Below are 15,000 nucleotides of genomic sequence, written 5' to 3' on the forward strand. Positions count from 1 at the left end.
ATTATTGGACACTTAGTGAAAATTTCCAAAAGTACTAACCAGGCCTATTAGATAATTACTGAAAAAATCCAAAAGTACTAACCTGGCCCAAACCTGCTAACATTCTGAGGTCGGGCATTGACTCTTTTTTTTTTTTTTTGCAAGATTATTGGACAATTAGTGAAAATTTCCAAAAGTACTAACCAGGCCTATTAGATAATTACTGAAAAAATCCAAAAGTACTAACCTGGCCCAAACCTGCTTACATTCTGAGATCGGGCATTGACTCTTTTTTTTTTTTTTTTTGCAAGATTATTGGACAATTAGTGAAAATTTCCAAAAGTACTAACCAGGCCTATTAGATAATTAATGAAAAAATCCAAAAGTACTAACCTGGCCCAAACCTGCTTAGATTTGGAGATCAGTTGAGATCGGGCATAGCCAGGATGGTATGGCCATAAGCGAAGGAGGCTGCAAAGAGAGGGCTATTTAAAGATCAGCCACTATAATCGCCAGTGCTTTATATAAGTAGGGAAGGAAACCCAAAAGCTTACAGGACCTGGTATTCCCAGGCGGTCTCCCATCCAAGTACTAACCAGGCCCAAACCTGCTTAGCTTCCGAGATCAGACGAGATCGGGCATAGCCAGGTTGGTATGGCCGTAAGCGAAGGAGGCTGCAAAGAGAGGGCTATTTAAAGATCAGCCACTATAATCGCCAGTGCATTATATAAGTAGGGAAGGAAACCCAGAAGCTTACAGCACCTGGTATTCCCAAAAGTACTATCCAGGCCTATTAGATAATTACTGAAAAAATCCAAAAGTACTAACCTAGCCCAAACCTGCTTACATTCAGAGATCGGGCATTGACTCTTTTTTTTTTTTGCAAGATTATTGGACAATTAGTGAAAATTTCCAAAAGTACTAACCAGGCCTATTAGATAATTACTGAAAAAATCCAAAATTACTAACCTGGCCCAAACCTGCTTACATTCTGAGATCGGGCATTGACTCTTTTTTTTTTTTTTTTTTGCAAGATTATTGGACAATTAGTGAAAATTTCCAAAAGTACTAACCAGGCCTATTAGATAATTACTGAAAAAATCCAAAAGTACTAACCTGGCCCAAACCTGCTTAGATTTGGAGATCAGTTGAGATCAGGCATAGCCAGGATGGTATGGCCATAAGTGAAGGAGGCTGCAAAGAGAGGGCTATTTAAAGATCAGCCACTATAATCGCCAGTGCTTTATATAAGTAGGGAAGGAAACCCAAAAGCTTACAGCACCTGGTATTCCCAGGCGGTCTCCCATCCAAGTACTAACCAGGCCCAAACCTGCTTAGCTTCCGAGATCAGACGAGATCGGGCATAGCCAGGTTGGTATGGCCGTGAGCGAAGGAAGCTGCAAAGAGAGGGCTATTTAAAGATCAGCCACTATAATCGCCAGTGCATTATATAAGTAGGGAAGGAAACCCAAAAGCTTACAGCACCTGGTATTCCCAAAAGTACTAACCAGGCCTATTAGATAATTACTGAAAAAATCCAAAAGTACTAACCTGGCCCAAACCTGCTTACATTCTGAGATCGGGCATTGACTCTTTTTTTTTTTTTTTGCAGGATTATTGTACAATTAGTGAAAATTTCCAAAAGTACTAACCAGGCCTATTAGATAATTACTGAAAAAATCCAAAAGTACTAACCTGGCCCAAACCTGCTTACATTCTGAGATCGGGCATTGACTCTTTTTTTTTTTTTTTTGCAAGATTATTGGACAATTAGTGAAAATTTCCAAAAGTACTAACCAGGCCTATTAGATAATTAATGAAAAAATCCAAAAGTACTAACCTGGCCCAAACCTGCTTAGATTTGGAGATCAGTTGAGATCGGGCATAGCCAGGATGGTATGGCCATATGCGAAGGAGGCTGCAAAGAGAGGGCTATTTAAAGATCAGCCACTATAATCGCCAGTGCTTTATATAAGTAGGGAAGGAAACCCAAAAGCTTACAGGACCTGGTATTCCCAGGCGGTCTCCCATCCAAGTACTAACCAGGCCCAAACCTGCTTAGCTTCCGAGATCAGACGAGATCGGGCATAGCCAGGTTGGTATGGCCGTAAGCGAAGGAGGCTGCAAAGAGAGGGCTATTTAAAGATCAGCCACTATAATAGCCAGTGCATTATATAAGTAGGGAAGGAAACCCAGAAGCTTACAGCACCTGGTATTCCCAAAAGTACTATCCAGGCCTATTAGATAATTACTGAAAAAATCCAAAAGTACTAACCTAGCCCAAACCTGCTTACATTCAGAGATCGGGAATTGACTCTTTTTTTTTTTTTGCAAGATTATTGGACAATTGGTGAAAATTTCCAAAAGTACTAACCAGGCCTATTAGATAATTACTGAAAAAATCCAAAAGTACTAACCTGGCCCAAACCTGCTTACATTCTGAGGTCGGGCATTGACTCTTTTTTTTTTTTTTTTTGCAAGATTATTGGACAATTAGTGAAAATTTCCAAAAGTACTAACCAGGCCTATTAGATAATAACTGAAAAAATCCAAAAGTACTAACCTGGCGCAAACCTGCTTAGATTTGGAGATCAGTTGAGATCAGGCATAGCCAGGATGGTATGGCCATAAGCGAAGGAGGCTGCAAAGAGAGGGCTATTTAAAGATCAGCCACTATAATCGCAAGTGCTTTATATAAGTAGGGAAGGAAACCCAAAAGCTTACAGCACCTGGTATTCCCAGGCGGTCTCCCATCCAAGTACTAACCAGGCCCAAACCTGCTTAGCTTCCGAGATCAGACGAGATCGGGCATAGCCAGGTTGGTATGGCCGTAAGCAAAGGAGGCTGCAAACTGAAGGCTATTTAAATATCAGCCACTATAATCGCCAGTGCATTATATAAGTAGGGAAGGAAACCCAAAAGCTTACAGCACCTGGTATTCCCAAAAATACTAACCAAGCCTATTAGATAATTACTGAAAAAAACCAAAAGTACTAACCTGGCCCAAACCTGCTTACATTCTGAGATCGGGCATTGACTCTTTTTTTTTTTTTTTTGCAAGATTATTGGACAATTAGTGAAAATTTCCAAAAGTACTAACCAGGCCTATTAGATAATTACTGAAAAAATCCAAAAGTACTAACCTGGCCCAAACCTGCTTACATTCTGAGATCGGGCATTGACTCTTTTTTTTTTTTTTTGGAAGATTATTGGACAATTAGTGAAAATTTCCAAAAGTACTAACCAGGCCTATTAGATAATTACTGAAAAAATCCAAAAGTACTAACCTGGCCCAAACCTGCTTACATTCTGAGATCGGGCATTGACTCTTTTTTTTTTTTTTTTTTTTTGCAAGATTATTGGACACTTAGTGAAAATTTCCAAAAGTACTAACCAGGCCTATTAGATAATTACTGAAAAAATCCAAAAGGACTAACCTGGCCCAAACCTGCTTACATTCTGAGATCGGGCATTGACTCTTTTTTTTTTTTTTTTTTGCAAGTTTATTGGACAATTAGTGAAAATTTCCTAAAGTACTAACCAGGCCTATTAGATAATTACTGAAAAAATCCAAAAGTACTAACCTGGCCCAAACCTGCTTAGATTTGGAGATCAGTTGAGATCGGGCATAGCCAGGATGGTATGGCCATAAGCGAAGGAGGCTGCAAAGAGAGGGCTATTTAAAGATCAGCCACTATAATCGCCAGTGCATTATATAAGTAGGGAAGGAAACCCAAAAGCTTACAGCACCTGGTATTCCCAAAAGTACTAACCAGGCCTATTAGATAATTACTGAAAAAATCCAAAAGTACTAACCTGGCCCAAACCTGCTTACATTCTGAGATCGGGCATTGACTCTTTTTTTTTTTTTTTTTTTGCAAGATTATTGGACAATTAGTGAAAATTTCCAAAAGTACTAACCAGGCCTATTAGATAATTACTGAAAAAATCCAAAAGTACTAACCTGGCCCAAACCTGCTTAGCTTCCGAGATCAGACGAGATCGGGCATAGCCAGGTTGGTATGGCCGTAAGCGAAGGAGGCTGCAAACTGAGGGCTATTTAAAGATCAGCCACTATAATCGCCAGTGCATTATATAAGTAGGGAAGGAAACCCAAAAGCTTACAGCACCTGGTATTCCCAAAAATACTAACCAAGCCTATTAGATAATTACTGAAAAAATCCAAAAGTACTAACCTGGCCCAAACCTGCTTACATTCTGAGATCGGGCATTGACTCTTTTTTTTTTTTTTTTTTTTGCAAGATTATTGGACAATTAGTGAAAATTTCCAAAAGTACTAACCAGGCCTATTAGATAATTACTGAAAAAATCCAAAAGTACTAACCTGGCCCAAACCTGCTTAGATTCTGAGATCGGGCATTGACTCTTTTTTTTTTTTTTTTGCAAGATTATTGGACAATTAGTGAAAATTTCCAAAAGAACTAACCAGGCCTATTAGATAATTACTGAAAAAATCCAAAAGTACTAACCTGGCCCAAACCTGCTTAGCTTCCGAGATCAGACGAGATCGGGCATAGCCAGGTTGGTATGGCCGTAAGCGAAGGAGGCTGCAAACTGAGGGCTATTTAAAGATCAGCCACTATAATCGCCAGTGCATTATATAAGTAGGGAAGGAAACCCAAAAGCTTACAGCACCTGGTATTCCCAAAAATACTAACCAAGCCTATTAGATAATTACTGAAAAAATCCAAAAGTACTAACCTGGCCCAAACCTGCTTACATTCTGAGATCGGGCATTGACTCTTTTTTTTTTTTTTTTTTTGCAAGATTATTGGACAATTAGTGAAAATTTCCAAAAGTACTAACCAGGCCTATTAGATAATTACTGAAAAAATCCAAAAGTACTAACCTGGCCCAAACCTGCTTACATTCTGAGATCGGGCATTGACTCTTTTTTTTTTTTTTTTGCAAGATTATTGGACAATTAGTGAAAATTTCCAAAAGAACTAACCAGGCCTATTAGATAATTACTGAAAAAATCCAAAAGTACTAACCTGGCCCAAACCTGCTTAGATTTGGAGATCAGTTGAGATCAGGCATAGCCAGGATGGTATGGCCATAAGCGAAGGAGGCTGCAAAGAGAGGGCTATTTAAAGATCAGCCACTATAATCGCCAGTGCTTTATATAAGTAGGGAAGGAAACCCAAAAGCTTACAGCACCTGGTATTCCCAGGCGGTCTCCCATCCAAGTACTAACCAGGCCCAAACCTGCTTAGCTTCCGAGATCAGACGAGATCGGGCATAGCCAGGTTGGTATGGCCGTAAGCGAAGGAGGCTGCAAACTGAAGGCTATTTAAAGATCAGCCACTATAATCGCCAGTGCATTATATAAGTAGGGAAGGAAACCCAAAAGCTTACAGCACCTGGTATTCCCAGGCGGTCTCCCATCCAAGTACTAACCAGGCCCAAACCTGCTTAGCTTCCGAGATCAGACGAGATCGGGCATAGCCAGGTTGGTATGGCCGTAAGCGAAGGAGGCTGCAAACTGAAGGCAATTTAAAGATCAGCCACTATAATCGCCAGTGCATTATATAAGTAGGGAAGGAAACCCAAAAGCTTACAGCACCTGGTATTCCCAAAAATACTAACCAAGCCTATTAGATAATTACTGAAAAAATCCAAAAGTACTAACCTGGCCCAAACCTGCTTACATTCTGAGATCGGGCATTGACTCTTTTTTTTTTTTTTTGCAAGATTATTGGACACTTAGTGAAAATTTCCAAAAGTACTAACCAGGCCTATTAGATAATTACTGAAAAAATCCAAAAGTACTAACCTGGCCCAAACCTGCTAACATTCTGAGGTCGGGCATTGACTCTTTTTTTTTTTTTTTGCAAGATTATTGGACAATTAGTGAAAATTTCCAAAAGTACTAACCAGGCCTATTAGATAATTACTGAAAAAATCCAAAAGTACTAACCTGGCCCAAACCTGCTTACATTCTGAGATCGGGCATTGACTCTTTTTTTTTTTTTTTTTGCAAGATTATTGGACAATTAGTGAAAATTTCCAAAAGTACTAACCAGGCCTATTAGATAATTAATGAAAAAATCCAAAAGTACTAACCTGGCCCAAACCTGCTTAGATTTGGAGATCAGTTGAGATCGGGCATAGCCAGGATGGTATGGCCATAAGCGAAGGAGGCTGCAAAGAGAGGGCTATTTAAAGATCAGCCACTATAATCGCCAGTGCTTTATATAAGTAGGGAAGGAAACCCAAAAGCTTACAGGACCTGGTATTCCCAGGCGGTCTCCCATCCAAGTACTAACCAGGCCCAAACCTGCTTAGCTTCCGAGATCAGACGAGATCGGGCATAGCCAGGTTGGTATGGCCGTAAGCGAAGGAGGCTGCAAAGAGAGGGCTATTTAAAGATCAGCCACTATAATCGCCAGTGCATTATATAAGTAGGGAAGGAAACCCAGAAGCTTACAGCACCTGGTATTCCCAAAAGTACTATCCAGGCCTATTAGATAATTACTGAAAAAATCCAAAAGTACTAACCTAGCCCAAACCTGCTTACATTCAGAGATCGGGCATTGACTCTTTTTTTTTTTTGCAAGATTATTGGACAATTAGTGAAAATTTCCAAAAGTACTAACCAGGCCTATTAGATAATTACTGAAAAAATCCAAAATTACTAACCTGGCCCAAACCTGCTTACATTCTGAGATCGGGCATTGACTCTTTTTTTTTTTTTTTTTTGCAAGATTATTGGACAATTAGTGAAAATTTCCAAAAGTACTAACCAGGCCTATTAGATAATTACTGAAAAAATCCAAAAGTACTAACCTGGCCCAAACCTGCTTAGATTTGGAGATCAGTTGAGATCAGGCATAGCCAGGATGGTATGGCCATAAGTGAAGGAGGCTGCAAAGAGAGGGCTATTTAAAGATCAGCCACTATAATCGCCAGTGCTTTATATAAGTAGGGAAGGAAACCCAAAAGCTTACAGCACCTGGTATTCCCAGGCGGTCTCCCATCCAAGTACTAACCAGGCCCAAACCTGCTTAGCTTCCGAGATCAGACGAGATCGGGCATAGCCAGGTTGGTATGGCCGTGAGCGAAGGAAGCTGCAAAGAGAGGGCTATTTAAAGATCAGCCACTATAATCGCCAGTGCATTATATAAGTAGGGAAGGAAACCCAAAAGCTTACAGCACCTGGTATTCCCAAAAGTACTAACCAGGCCTATTAGATAATTACTGAAAAAATCCAAAAGTACTAACCTGGCCCAAACCTGCTTACATTCTGAGATCGGGCATTGACTCTTTTTTTTTTTTTTTGCAGGATTATTGTACAATTAGTGAAAATTTCCAAAAGTACTAACCAGGCCTATTAGATAATTACTGAAAAAATCCAAAAGTACTAACCTGGCCCAAACCTGCTTACATTCTGAGATCGGGCATTGACTCTTTTTTTTTTTTTTTTGCAAGATTATTGGACAATTAGTGAAAATTTCCAAAAGTACTAACCAGGCCTATTAGATAATTAATGAAAAAATCCAAAAGTACTAACCTGGCCCAAACCTGCTTAGATTTGGAGATCAGTTGAGATCGGGCATAGCCAGGATGGTATGGCCATATGCGAAGGAGGCTGCAAAGAGAGGGCTATTTAAAGATCAGCCACTATAATCGCCAGTGCTTTATATAAGTAGGGAAGGAAACCCAAAAGCTTACAGGACCTGGTATTCCCAGGCGGTCTCCCATCCAAGTACTAACCAGGCCCAAACCTGCTTAGCTTCCGAGATCAGACGAGATCGGGCATAGCCAGGTTGGTATGGCCGTAAGCGAAGGAGGCTGCAAAGAGAGGGCTATTTAAAGATCAGCCACTATAATAGCCAGTGCATTATATAAGTAGGGAAGGAAACCCAGAAGCTTACAGCACCTGGTATTCCCAAAAGTACTATCCAGGCCTATTAGATAATTACTGAAAAAATCCAAAAGTACTAACCTAGCCCAAACCTGCTTACATTCAGAGATCGGGAATTGACTCTTTTTTTTTTTTTGCAAGATTATTGGACAATTGGTGAAAATTTCCAAAAGTACTAACCAGGCCTATTAGATAATTACTGAAAAAATCCAAAAGTACTAACCTGGCCCAAACCTGCTTACATTCTGAGGTCGGGCATTGACTCTTTTTTTTTTTTTTTTTGCAAGATTATTGGACAATTAGTGAAAATTTCCAAAAGTACTAACCAGGCCTATTAGATAATAACTGAAAAAATCCAAAAGTACTAACCTGGCGCAAACCTGCTTAGATTTGGAGATCAGTTGAGATCAGGCATAGCCAGGATGGTATGGCCATAAGCGAAGGAGGCTGCAAAGAGAGGGCTATTTAAAGATCAGCCACTATAATCGCAAGTGCTTTATATAAGTAGGGAAGGAAACCCAAAAGCTTACAGCACCTGGTATTCCCAGGCGGTCTCCCATCCAAGTACTAACCAGGCCCAAACCTGCTTAGCTTCCGAGATCAGACGAGATCGGGCATAGCCAGGTTGGTATGGCCGTAAGCAAAGGAGGCTGCAAACTGAAGGCTATTTAAATATCAGCCACTATAATCGCCAGTGCATTATATAAGTAGGGAAGGAAACCCAAAAGCTTACAGCACCTGGTATTCCCAAAAATACTAACCAAGCCTATTAGATAATTACTGAAAAAAACCAAAAGTACTAACCTGGCCCAAACCTGCTTACATTCTGAGATCGGGCATTGACTCTTTTTTTTTTTTTTTTGCAAGATTATTGGACAATTAGTGAAAATTTCCAAAAGTACTAACCAGGCCTATTAGATAATTACTGAAAAAATCCAAAAGTACTAACCTGGCCCAAACCTGCTTACATTCTGAGATCGGGCATTGACTCTTTTTTTTTTTTTTTGGAAGATTATTGGACAATTAGTGAAAATTTCCAAAAGTACTAACCAGGCCTATTAGATAATTACTGAAAAAATCCAAAAGTACTAACCTGGCCCAAACCTGCTTACATTCTGAGATCGGGCATTGACTCTTTTTTTTTTTTTTTTTTTTTGCAAGATTATTGGACACTTAGTGAAAATTTCCAAAAGTACTAACCAGGCCTATTAGATAATTACTGAAAAAATCCAAAAGGACTAACCTGGCCCAAACCTGCTTACATTCTGAGATCGGGCATTGACTCTTTTTTTTTTTTTTTTTTGCAAGTTTATTGGACAATTAGTGAAAATTTCCTAAAGTACTAACCAGGCCTATTAGATAATTACTGAAAAAATCCAAAAGTACTAACCTGGCCCAAACCTGCTTAGATTTGGAGATCAGTTGAGATCGGGCATAGCCAGGATGGTATGGCCATAAGCGAAGGAGGCTGCAAAGAGAGGGCTATTTAAAGATCAGCCACTATAATCGCCAGTGCATTATATAAGTAGGGAAGGAAACCCAAAAGCTTACAGCACCTGGTATTCCCAAAAGTACTAACCAGGCCTATTAGATAATTACTGAAAAAATCCAAAAGTACTAACCTGGCCCAAACCTGCTTACATTCTGAGATCGGGCATTGACTCTTTTTTTTTTTTTTTTTTTGCAAGATTATTGGACAATTAGTGAAAATTTCCAAAAGTACTAACCAGGCCTATTAGATAATTACTGAAAAAATCCAAAAGTACTAACCTGGCCCAAACCTGCTTAGCTTCCGAGATCAGACGAGATCGGGCATAGCCAGGTTGGTATGGCCGTAAGCGAAGGAGGCTGCAAACTGAGGGCTATTTAAAGATCAGCCACTATAATCGCCAGTGCATTATATAAGTAGGGAAGGAAACCCAAAAGCTTACAGCACCTGGTATTCCCAAAAATACTAACCAAGCCTATTAGATAATTACTGAAAAAATCCAAAAGTACTAACCTGGCCCAAACCTGCTTACATTCTGAGATCGGGCATTGACTCTTTTTTTTTTTTTTTTTTTTGCAAGATTATTGGACAATTAGTGAAAATTTCCAAAAGTACTAACCAGGCCTATTAGATAATTACTGAAAAAATCCAAAAGTACTAACCTGGCCCAAACCTGCTTAGATTCTGAGATCGGGCATTGACTCTTTTTTTTTTTTTTTTGCAAGATTATTGGACAATTAGTGAAAATTTCCAAAAGAACTAACCAGGCCTATTAGATAATTACTGAAAAAATCCAAAAGTACTAACCTGGCCCAAACCTGCTTAGCTTCCGAGATCAGACGAGATCGGGCATAGCCAGGTTGGTATGGCCGTAAGCGAAGGAGGCTGCAAACTGAGGGCTATTTAAAGATCAGCCACTATAATCGCCAGTGCATTATATAAGTAGGGAAGGAAACCCAAAAGCTTACAGCACCTGGTATTCCCAAAAATACTAACCAAGCCTATTAGATAATTACTGAAAAAATCCAAAAGTACTAACCTGGCCCAAACCTGCTTACATTCTGAGATCGGGCATTGACTCTTTTTTTTTTTTTTTTTTTGCAAGATTATTGGACAATTAGTGAAAATTTCCAAAAGTACTAACCAGGCCTATTAGATAATTACTGAAAAAATCCAAAAGTACTAACCTGGCCCAAACCTGCTTACATTCTGAGATCGGGCATTGACTCTTTTTTTTTTTTTTTTGCAAGATTATTGGACAATTAGTGAAAATTTCCAAAAGAACTAACCAGGCCTATTAGATAATTACTGAAAAAATCCAAAAGTACTAACCTGGCCCAAACCTGCTTAGATTTGGAGATCAGTTGAGATCAGGCATAGCCAGGATGGTATGGCCATAAGCGAAGGAGGCTGCAAAGAGAGGGCTATTTAAAGATCAGCCACTATAATCGCCAGTGCTTTATATAAGTAGGGAAGGAAACCCAAAAGCTTACAGCACCTGGTATTCCCAGGCGGTCTCCCATCCAAGTACTAACCAGGCCCAAACCTGCTTAGCTTCCGAGATCAGACTAGATCGGGCATAGCCAGGTTGGTATGGCCGTAAGCGAAGGAGGCTGCAAAGAGAGGGCTATTTTAAAGGTCAGCCACTATAATCGCCAGTGCTTTATATAAGTAGGGAAGGAAACCCAAAAGCTTACAGCACCTGGTATTCCCAGGCGGTCTCCCATCCAAGTACTAACCAGGCCCAAACCTGCTTAGCTTCCGAGATCAGACGAGATCGGGCATAGCTTTTTTTTTTTTTTTTTTTTTTGCAAGATTATTGAACAATTAGTGAAAATTTCCAAAAGTACTAACCAGGCCTATTAGATAATTACTGAAAAAATCCAAAAGTACTAACCTGGCCCAAACCTGCTAACATTCTGAGGTCGGGCATTGACTCTTTTTTTTTTTTTTTGCAAGATTATTGGACAATTAGTGAAAATTTCCAAAAGTACTAACCAGGCCTATTAGATAATTAATGAAAAAATCCAAAAGTACTAACCTGGCCCAAACCTGCTTACATTCTGAGATCGGGCATTGACTCTTTTTTTTTTTTTTTTGCAAGATTATTGGACACTTAGTGAAAATTTCCAAAAGAACTAACCAGGCCTATTAGATAATTACTGAAAAAATCCAAAAGTACTAACCTGGCCCAAACCTGCTTAGCTTCCGAGATCAGACGAGATCGGGCATAGCCAGGTTGGTATGGCCGTAAGCGAAGGAGGCTGCAAACTGAGGGCTATTTAAAGATCAGCCACTATAATCGCCAGTGCATTATATAAGTAGGGAAGGAAACCCAAAAGCTTACAGCACCTGGTATTCCCAAAAATACTAACCAAGCCTATTAGATAATTACTGAAAAAATCCAAAAGTACTAACCTGGCCCAAACCTGCTTACATTCTGAGATCGGGCATTGACTCTTTTTTTTTTTTTTTTTTTGCAAGATTATTGGACAATTAGTGAAAATTTCCAAAAGTACTAACCAGGCCTATTAGATAATTACTGAAAAAATCCAAAAGTACTAACCTGGCCCAAACCTGCTTACATTCTGAGATCGGGCATTGACTCTTTTTTTTTTTTTTTTGCAAGATTATTGGACAATTAGTGAAAATTTCCAAAAGAACTAACCAGGCCTATTAGATAATTACTGAAAAAATCCAAAAGTACTAACCTGGCCCAAACCTGCTTAGATTTGGAGATCAGTTGAGATCAGGCATAGCCAGGATGGTATGGCCATAAGCGAAGGAGGCTGCAAAGAGAGGGCTATTTAAAGATCAGCCACTATAATCGCCAGTGCTTTATATAAGTAGGGAAGGAAACCCAAAAGCTTACAGCACCTGGTATTCCCAGGCGGTCTCCCATCCAAGTACTAACCAGGCCCAAACCTGCTTAGCTTCCGAGATCAGACTAGATCGGGCATAGCCAGGTTGGTATGGCCGTAAGCGAAGGAGGCTGCAAAGAGAGGGCTATTTTAAAGGTCAGCCACTATAATCGCCAGTGCTTTATATAAGTAGGGAAGGAAACCCAAAAGCTTACAGCACCTGGTATTCCCAGGCGGTCTCCCATCCAAGTACTAACCAGGCCCAAACCTGCTTAGCTTCCGAGATCAGACGAGATCGGGCATAGCCAGGTTGGTATGGCCGTAAGCGAAGGAGGCTGCAAAGAGAGGGCTATTTAAAGATCAGCCACTATAATCGCCAGTGCATTATATAAGTAGGGAAGGAAACCCAAAAGCTTACAGCACCTGGTATTCCCAAAAGTACTAACCAGGCCTATTAGATAATTACTGAAAAAATCCAAAAGTACTAACCTGGCCCAAACCTGCTTACATTCTGAGATCGGGCATTGACTCTTTTTTTTTTTTTTTGCAAGATTATTGGACAATTAGTGAAAATTTCCAAAAGTACTAACCAGGCCTATTAGATAATTACTGAAAAAATCCAAAAGTACTAACCTGGCCCAAACCTGCTTAGATTTGGAGATCAGTTGAGATCAGGCATAGCCAGGATGGTATGGCCATAAGTGATGGAGGCTGCAAAGAGAGGGCTATTAAAAGATCAGCCACTATAATTTCCAGTGCATTATATAAGTAGGGAAGGAAACCCAAAAGCTTACAGCACCTGGTATTCCCAAAAGTACTAACCAGGCCTATTAGATAATTACTGAAAAAATCCAAAAGTACTAACCTGGCCCAAACCTGCTTACATTCTGAGATCGGGCATTGACTCTTTTTTTTTTTTTTTTGCAAGATTATTGGACAATTAGTGAAAATTTCCAAAAGTACTAACCAGGCCTATTAGATAATTACTGAAAAAATCCAAAAGTACTAACCTGGCCCAAACCTGCTAACATTCTGAGGTCGGCCATTGATTCTTTTTTTTTTTTTGCAAGATTATTGGACAATTAGTGAAAATTTCCAAAAGTACTAACCAGGCCTATTAGATAATTACTGAAAAAATCCAAAAGTACTAACCTGGCCCAAACCTGCTTACATTCTGAGATCAGGCATTGACTCTTTTTTTTTTTTTCAAGATTATTGGACAATAAGTGAAAATTTCCAAAAGTACTAACCAGGCCTATTAGATAATTACTGAAAAAAATCCAAAAGTACTAACCTGGCCCAAACCTGCTTACATACTGAGATCGGGCATTGACTCTTTTTTTTTTTGCAAGATTATTGGACAATTAGTGAAAATTTCCAAAAGAACTAACCAGGCCTATTAGATAATTACTGAAAAAATCCAAAAGTACTAACCGGGCCCAAACCTGCTTAGATTTGGAGATCAGTTGAGATCAGGCATAGCCAGGATGGTATGGCCATAAGCGAAGGAGGCTGCAAAGAGAGGGCTATTTAAAGATCAGCCACTATAATCGCCAGTGCTTTATATAAGTAGGGAAGGAAACCCAAAAGCTTACAGCACCTGGTATTCCCAGGCGGTCTCCCATCCAAGTACTAACCAGGCCCAAACCTGCTTAGCTTCCGAGATCAGACGAGATCGGGCATAGCCAGGTTGGTATGGCCGTAAGCGAAGGAGGCTGCAAAGAGAAGGCTATTTAAAGATCAGCCACTATAATCGCCAGTGCATTATATAAGTAGGGAAGGAAACCCAAAAGCTTACAGCACCCGGTATTCCCAAAAGTACTAACCAGGCCTATTAGATAATTACTGAAAAAATCCAAAAGTACTAACCTGGCCCAAACCTGCTTACATTCTGAGATCGGGCATTGACTCTTTTTTTTTTTTTTTTTTTTGCAAGATTATTGGACAATTAGTGAAAATTTCCAAAAGTACTAACCTGGCCCAAACCTGCTTACATTCTGAGATCGGGCATTGACTCTTTTTTTTTTTTTTTTTGCAAGATTATTGGACAATTAGTGAAAATTTCCAAAAGTACTAACCAGGCCTATTAGATAATTACTGAAAAAATCCAAAAGTACTAACCTGGCCCAAACCTGCTTAGCTTCCGAGATCAGACGAGATCGGGCATAGCCAGGTTGGTATGGCCGTAAGCGAAGGAGGCTGCAAACTGAGGGCTATTTAAAGATCAGCCACTATAATCGCCAGTGCATTATATAAGTAGGGAAGGAAACCCAAAAGCTTACAGCACCCGGTATTCCCAAAAGTACTAACCAGGCCTATTAGATAATTACTGAAAAAATCCAAAAGTACTAACCTGGCCCAAACCTGCTTACATTCTGAGATCGGGCATTGACTCTTTTTTTTTTTTTTTTTTTTGCAAGATTATTGGACAATTAGTGAAAATTTCCAAAAGTACTAACCTGGCCCAAACCTGCTTACATTCTGAGATCGGGCATTGACTCTTTTTTTTTTTTTTTTTGCAAGATTATTGGACAATTAGTGAAAATTTCCAAAAGTACTAACCAGGCCTATTAGATAATTACTGAAAAAATCCAAAAGTACTAACCTGGCCCAAACCTGCTTAGCTTCCGAGATCAGACGAGATCGGGCATAGCCAGGTTGGTATGGCCGTAAGCGAAGGAGGCTGCAAACTGAGGGCTATTTAAAGATCAGCCACTATAATCGCCAGTGCATTATATAAGTAGGGAAGGAAACCCAAAAGCTTACAGCACCTGGTATTCCCA

At 39.7% G+C, this 15,000-nt stretch overlaps 14 non-coding genes across 14 annotated transcripts; all 14 read right to left on the reverse strand.

Annotated features, from left to right (window-relative positions):
- Window positions 1-526: 526 nt before the first annotated feature.
- On the reverse strand, window positions 527-645 carry LOC132150093 (5S ribosomal RNA). The gene has a single exon (XR_009435339.1). It is a non-coding gene; the product is annotated as a 5S ribosomal RNA (ribosomal RNA).
- A 604-nt stretch (window positions 646-1,249) lies between these two features.
- LOC132149838 (5S ribosomal RNA) lies at window positions 1,250-1,368 on the reverse strand. Its single transcript, XR_009435100.1, has one exon. It is a non-coding gene; the product is annotated as a 5S ribosomal RNA (ribosomal RNA).
- Window positions 1,369-1,973: 605 nt separating this feature from the next.
- Window positions 1,974-2,092, reverse strand: LOC132150094 (5S ribosomal RNA). Its single transcript, XR_009435340.1, has one exon. It is a non-coding gene; the product is annotated as a 5S ribosomal RNA (ribosomal RNA).
- A 604-nt stretch (window positions 2,093-2,696) lies between these two features.
- Window positions 2,697-2,815, reverse strand: LOC132150828 (5S ribosomal RNA). The gene has a single exon (XR_009436008.1). It is a non-coding gene; the product is annotated as a 5S ribosomal RNA (ribosomal RNA).
- Window positions 2,816-5,148: 2,333 nt separating this feature from the next.
- On the reverse strand, window positions 5,149-5,267 carry LOC132150829 (5S ribosomal RNA). The gene has a single exon (XR_009436009.1). It is a non-coding gene; the product is annotated as a 5S ribosomal RNA (ribosomal RNA).
- Window positions 5,268-5,351: 84 nt separating this feature from the next.
- LOC132150830 (5S ribosomal RNA) lies at window positions 5,352-5,470 on the reverse strand. Its single transcript, XR_009436010.1, has one exon. It is a non-coding gene; the product is annotated as a 5S ribosomal RNA (ribosomal RNA).
- Window positions 5,471-6,220: 750 nt separating this feature from the next.
- LOC132150095 (5S ribosomal RNA) lies at window positions 6,221-6,339 on the reverse strand. Its single transcript, XR_009435341.1, has one exon. It is a non-coding gene; the product is annotated as a 5S ribosomal RNA (ribosomal RNA).
- A 604-nt stretch (window positions 6,340-6,943) lies between these two features.
- LOC132149839 (5S ribosomal RNA) lies at window positions 6,944-7,062 on the reverse strand. The gene has a single exon (XR_009435101.1). It is a non-coding gene; the product is annotated as a 5S ribosomal RNA (ribosomal RNA).
- Window positions 7,063-7,667: 605 nt separating this feature from the next.
- LOC132150096 (5S ribosomal RNA) lies at window positions 7,668-7,786 on the reverse strand. The gene has a single exon (XR_009435342.1). It is a non-coding gene; the product is annotated as a 5S ribosomal RNA (ribosomal RNA).
- A 604-nt stretch (window positions 7,787-8,390) lies between these two features.
- LOC132150831 (5S ribosomal RNA) lies at window positions 8,391-8,509 on the reverse strand. Its single transcript, XR_009436011.1, has one exon. It is a non-coding gene; the product is annotated as a 5S ribosomal RNA (ribosomal RNA).
- A 2,333-nt stretch (window positions 8,510-10,842) lies between these two features.
- LOC132150040 (5S ribosomal RNA) lies at window positions 10,843-10,961 on the reverse strand. The gene has a single exon (XR_009435290.1). It is a non-coding gene; the product is annotated as a 5S ribosomal RNA (ribosomal RNA).
- Window positions 10,962-12,221: 1,260 nt separating this feature from the next.
- On the reverse strand, window positions 12,222-12,340 carry LOC132150041 (5S ribosomal RNA). Its single transcript, XR_009435291.1, has one exon. It is a non-coding gene; the product is annotated as a 5S ribosomal RNA (ribosomal RNA).
- An 85-nt stretch (window positions 12,341-12,425) lies between these two features.
- Window positions 12,426-12,544, reverse strand: LOC132150832 (5S ribosomal RNA). Its single transcript, XR_009436012.1, has one exon. It is a non-coding gene; the product is annotated as a 5S ribosomal RNA (ribosomal RNA).
- Window positions 12,545-13,805: 1,261 nt separating this feature from the next.
- Window positions 13,806-13,924, reverse strand: LOC132150834 (5S ribosomal RNA). Its single transcript, XR_009436014.1, has one exon. It is a non-coding gene; the product is annotated as a 5S ribosomal RNA (ribosomal RNA).
- Window positions 13,925-15,000: the final 1,076 nt, after the last annotated feature.

The sequence above is a fragment of the Carassius carassius genome, chromosome 9, assembly GCF_963082965.1.
Source record: "Carassius carassius chromosome 9, fCarCar2.1, whole genome shotgun sequence".
Lineage (NCBI taxonomy): Eukaryota > Metazoa > Chordata > Actinopteri > Cypriniformes > Cyprinidae > Carassius > Carassius carassius.